Below are 6,040 nucleotides of genomic sequence, written 5' to 3'. Positions count from 1 at the left end.
TTTTGGAAAGAGAAGTTTGGGAGGAGAAATAGAGGAAAAACATGGTTGGGGATCATTCGAGAGACAATAGGCAGCTGCAAACTTGATGTACTTGGCTATTAGCTCTAGTAGCTTTCTTCTGGATTCTTTGGCATTTCCTATATATAGGAACAAATTTGAAAACAGTGGTGATGGTTGCACAACAGGGTGAAAGTAATTAATGCCACTGAATTATACACTTTAAAATGGTTGAAAGGGCACATTTTACATTATGTATTTTATCACAAAATTTTCTTAGAAAATAAAAAGAGACACCAGGTGAATAATTGGAGACAGTGAGTAGAGACCACTGTTTTGGGAAGCTCAGTTGTAAAGCAGAGAGAGGTAGCTAAGCGTGGGATTTAAAGTACTTTTTTTTTTTAAGCTGGGAGAAGTTAGACCATGTTTGTATACTGATGGGAATGATCCAGTAGAGGGACATTTCATCTGTAATAACAGGAGGGAGGACAGCAGGAAGGTGAGGAAATATGTTGGGGGAGCTTGTGGAAGTTCCCTTCTGACAGATTCTATTTTCTCAGTGAGGTAGAAGGAAGGTCATCAGTCAAGAGTGAGGATGGGGACAAAGTGTTGGAGGCTGAGAAAAGGTATGAAGTGGTGGCTTATGAAAGAGAGGGGGGAATGGACTTGGGACTGGTCCTCACGGGTCGGATCCCCAGACCAGCACAGTAGCATCACCTGGGCATTGTTGGGAATGCAAACGATCAGGCCCACCCCTTCTTATCAGGGATTCAGAAACCCAGGGAGTGGGGCCAGCCATCTGCTTAACAAGCCCTCCAGTTGCATCTGCTGCCTGGTCTGATCTGAGAAGGTCCAGCCTACTTCAATATGATATAATGGCTGGGTATTAGCAGCCGTAGGAGGTTCGTGGACCTCAGAGGCTGGTGTAGTGGTTCTGAATGTAGATTCTGGAGCCAAACCGCCTGGGTTCTGTTCTAATTCTTCCACTTAATTTTGTGATCTTGACCTTGCTGTTCCTCCATGCTCTCATCTTGAAAATGGGGATGATGATGATAGTACCTTATAGGATTGTTATGAGGAAAAAATGACTTATTACATGCAAGGCACTTAAAATTTGCTGTACACCTGAAACTAACACAACATTGTAAATCAATTATACCCCAATAAAATTTTTTTTAAAGTATGTTTTTAGGATTTTATTTATAATGCACAGATAAAACACAATGTGTTACCAATAACCCTCAGTCGTATTTTAAAATATCCAGCAATAAAAGACTGGTTAAATAAATGATTTAGCAACATGATAGAATATTATGCAGCCACTGAAAATATTATTACTATTTTTTTTTTTTTTTTTTAACCTCACTGTGAAGCTTGCAGGATCTCAGTTCTCTGACCAGGGATTGAACCCGGGCCACTGCAGTGAAAGCCCAGAATCCTAACCACTAGGCCACCAGAGAACTCCCTGAAAATAGTTTTGAAAGATATTTTTGAGATATCTCATGAAAAATGCTCATGAGATAATTTGGGACTTAGAAGCAGCAGGGTACAAAGCTGCATTCAGGTGATTACAACTCCATGATTATATAGAAATTAGCACTCACACTCAGTGCCCTCTGCATAGCAGGCATGATATGATTTGATCTTCATATAACTCTATAAAGGAGCTACCCCTTATTATCCCCATTCTACAAATGAAGAATCCGGGGTTAAGTAAGTTGCCTGAGATCATCAACTAGAAAGAAGCAAGGTCAAGACTGCAGTCTGGGCAGTCTCTCTCAGAGCCCTGATTTAAGCACTGAGCTGGCAGGAGGTAGAGAGGCCAGGGTCAGGGGAGGGCAAGACATCAAAAATGTCCTGGGTCATGGGATTAAGGTCTCAGGAAATGAGAACTACCACCTTCAGGTGCTCAGACCTAAAACCTTGGGGTCATCTTGATTCCCCTCTTTCACACTCCACATCTGTGCCATCAGCAGACCCTGTCGGCTCTGACTTCCACATATGCTCAGTCTGGCCCCTTCTTACCTCCTCCACCGCTTCCACCTGGAGCCTCTGACCCGGTCTCTCTCTCTCTTTTTTTTTTTTCTTACATCTTTATTGGAGTATAATTGCTTTACAATGGTGTGTTAGTTTCTGCTTTATAACAAAGTGAATCAGTTATACATATACATATGTTCCCATATCTCCTCCCTTTTGCGTCTCCCTCCCACCCTCCCTATCCCACCCGTCTAAGTGGTCACAAAGCACCGAGCTGATCTCCCCATGCTATGTGGCTGCTTCCCACTAGCTATCTACCTTACGTTTGGTAGTGTATATATGTCCATGCCACTCTCCCACTTTATCACAGCTTACCCTTCCCCCTCCCCATATCCTCAAGTCCATTCTCTAGTAGGTCTGTGTCTTTATTCCTGTCTTACCCCTAGGTTCTTCTTGATATTTTTTTTTCTTAAATTCCATATATATGTGTTAGCATACGGTATTTGTCTTTCTCTTTCTGACTTACTTCACTCTGTATGACAGTCTCTAGGTCCATCCACCTCACTACAAATAACTCAATTTCATTTCTTTTTATGGCTGAGTAATATTCCATTGTATATATGTGCCACATCTTCTTTATCCGTTCATCCGATGATGGACACTTACGTTGTTTCCATGTCCTGGCTATTGTAAATAGTGCTGCAATGAACATTGTGGTACATGACTCTTGTTGAATTATGGTTTTCTCAGGGTATATGCCCCCCACCTTCCATGTGCCCAGCCCCAGATACCATCACACTGATATCACATAGTTGCCTAATGGTGGTAGGAGAGTGGGGTTGTTCAGGATCTTCAACATATTTTAATCAAGTTTGAATAGTGTTACAAGGAGAGTGATACCCGTGTGATCCAAAAATGTCAAAATAGAAGATTGCCCAGCGCCCTCCCCTAACCCCCAGCCTCAGGCCCCCCAAGCTGAGCAGCTGCTGCCCTAATACTTGGCTCTTCAAGCCTGGGTACCTGCAAGCTTTGGAAGCCCCTCATAGAAGGTGACCTCTTGGCATCCCACGGCCTGAGGAAATCAGCAGCCGGCTGCTGGCGGTGAGGACCTCCTCAGCTTGAGGGTCCTACCGGCAGGCCCCAGCAGGCTTGTCTGGTTGCTTTTTACTGTCCAGTCTCAGTTTCCTTCCTGTTCATTGTCTGTCAGGGGAGGGGCGTCTGGCAGGCTCAGGGGCTTTTAAGTTAATGGCTGCTTTTATTTCCTCCTGGAGTCTGGGGAGCTCTTAGGCTCTTGTTCCATTGTTCCCCACAGACTCCTAGTCAGGCTGGAATGTTCCTTATCACACACCTAGTCCAGCGTTCACAAAATGGGTCTGATGCTGAGGGTGGCTATAAGCATTTAAAAAAAAAAAAAGAAGAAGAAAAAGAAAGGGAAAAAAGCCAGTATCTTAAAAATCAGGAGATATCTTGGTTTCCTCTTTCTCTGAGAAATCTAACAAACTGGGAATAATGGACCCAAACTCTGGAGCTGGAACACTCAGAGCAGAACAGCGGGCACCTCACTTGGGATGCTCCATGAGCTGTCTCATTCACCGCAATCCTCACCACTCCCTGCTGTCCCCTGGCGCCTCGGCTGCATGGCCCTTGAACATGCTATTAGGAGGTGCTGTTGTCTTCCTCACAGAGAAGAGTACTTCTCTATCCCTGTGTCTCCTTCAGAGTGGGAAGTGGGGGTAGGGAAGTTACACAGGAGGGCTGTGAGAGCTTTCTTCCACCCAGCAAGATTCTCTCACGTTGTCTTCCTGACCCCTTGGTCCCCCTGGGTTTGTTTCCCACCCTAGGGATCTAATCCCATCCCCTCCTTTGACAGAGGAGGAACTGAGCCCTATGGAAGGAGAGCTGCTTGCCAACTCCCCACAGTGAGTTTACACAGCATTTGTTTTAGGCTCTAAAGAGCAATACCCTGGGACTTCCCCGGGCGGTCCAGTGGTTAAGACTCCACCCTCCCAATGCAGGGGGCCCGGGTTCGATCCCTGGTCGGGGAACTAGATCCTGTGTGACGCAATGAAGATCCAGCACATGGCAACTAAGACCTGGCACAGCCAAATAAATAAATTAATATTTTTTAAAAAAAGCAATGTCCTAGGAAGGTTCTGGCATGTTTTGAGTGACACATATTAGAAAGCAGTTTGTATTTCCATGCACCTTTCTTCTTTTCATAGTCACAACAGTCTTTTAAGGAAATAATAGTTCCTCCTTTTTACTACCAGAGAGCGTAAGTGTCCAGGGTCTTACAACTTTCTGAGTCTCATTTGAAAACTGGGGATAATGCCTTATCAAGCTGAAGTCTGAGCCAGCTGATTCCTTCAGACTCCATTAGCTCTGCGACCCATATGTCCCTCATTTATCTATTAATGCAGGAAAACTCTATTGACCACCTCCTTTACATAAGGCACTGTCCTTGTCTTCAAGGGGCCTAAATGGTGTGAGGGTAAATTGTAATGGTGGGGAGAAGGAGAAATTTTTGCCCCAAGGATTGCCCATGGAGGGGGATGGGTGAGTTCAGATTAAGAACCATAAGGTATAGAATATCTTTGGGAGGAAACATAAAGGGGTGTCTTAGTCCATTCAGGCTACTATAACAAAATACCACAGACTGGGTCACTTATAAACAAGAGGAATTTATTTCTCAGAAGTTCTGGAGGCTGGGAACACAAAGGACAAGATGCCAGCATGGTCACATTCTAGTGACCTCCTGGTTCATAGCCAGCACCTTCCTGCTGTGTCCTCAACATGGCGGAAGGGGCCAGGGGTCCCTCCAGGGTCTCTTTTATAAGGCACCACCCTCATGACCTAATCGTCTCCCAAAGCCCCCACCTCCTAATAGCATCACCTTGGGGTGTTAGGATTTCAGCATATGAATTTAGGAGATGGTGGGGACACAAACATTCAGACCATAGCAATGGGCTTCCTCTGGGGTAGAGTTCAGAGGGACCAGAGGTGGGGGCTGGGCTAGCTCCATTTGCAGGGCCCAGTGCTCAATGAAAACATGGCGCTCCTTGTTCAAAAAGCAGGGAAAAGTGCTATTAAAGTTATTAAAATATAAAGTTTTTTTCCTATCTTCTGCCATCTCTCAACTTGTCATTGTTTTATTTGCTATTTAATGTTCTAAGTAAAGAAAAATTGGGAATTCGCTGGCAGTCCAGTGATTAGGACTCTGTGCTTTCACTGCTAAAGCCCAAGGCGTGGGTTCAGTTCCTGGTCGGGGAACTAAGATCCCACAAGCCACATGGCATGACCAAAAATTTAAAAAAAGAAAAGAGAAGAAAAATTTAAATATTACTGTGAGGTTTTTTTGGGTTTTTTTTTTTTGCGGTACGCTGGCCTCTCACTGTTATGGCCTCTCCCGTTGTGGAGCACAGGCTCCGGACGCACAGGCTCAGCGGCCATGGCTCACGGCGTGCCACTCTGCGGCATGTGGAATCCTCCCGGACCGGGGCACGAACCCGTGTCCCCTGCATCGGCAGGCGGACTCTCAACCACTGCGCCACCAGGGAAGCCCTGTGAGTTTTATCATTCATCTTCATATTGTGCATTGCCACTTTTCAATGCAAAAGTAAAAGTATTTAACTCATATGCAGGATCCCTGAAATCACTCAATTTATATTTCACAGTTTGTATGTTCATATGTATTTAGTTTATATAATAGCAGTGAAAATGCTGCACACAACTAATGCAACTTTTTATTTCACTCCTTTTTGCTCTTGTTTTGGTTTTTTTTTGTTTGTTTCTGTTTTCTAATAAAAATTGTATACATTTAAGGTGTACAACATGTGTTTTGACATACATATACATAGAGGAATGATTACTACAGTTGAGCTAATTAACATATCCATCACCCCATCATTGTACATAGTAACCTGTTTTTTGTTTTTGTTGTTGTTGTTGTTTTGGCCGCCCACTTGTGGAATCCTAGTTCCCTGGCCAGGGATGGAACCCGTGCCCCCTGCCTTGGAAGCATGGAGTCTTATCCACTGGACCACCAGGGAAGTCCCTACAATGCAGT

The sequence above is a fragment of the Hyperoodon ampullatus genome, assembly GCF_949752795.1.
Source record: "Hyperoodon ampullatus genome assembly, chromosome: 4".
NCBI classification, from domain to species: domain Eukaryota; kingdom Metazoa; phylum Chordata; class Mammalia; order Artiodactyla; family Ziphiidae; genus Hyperoodon; species Hyperoodon ampullatus.
Note: the sequence above shows the minus strand (reverse complement) of the source record.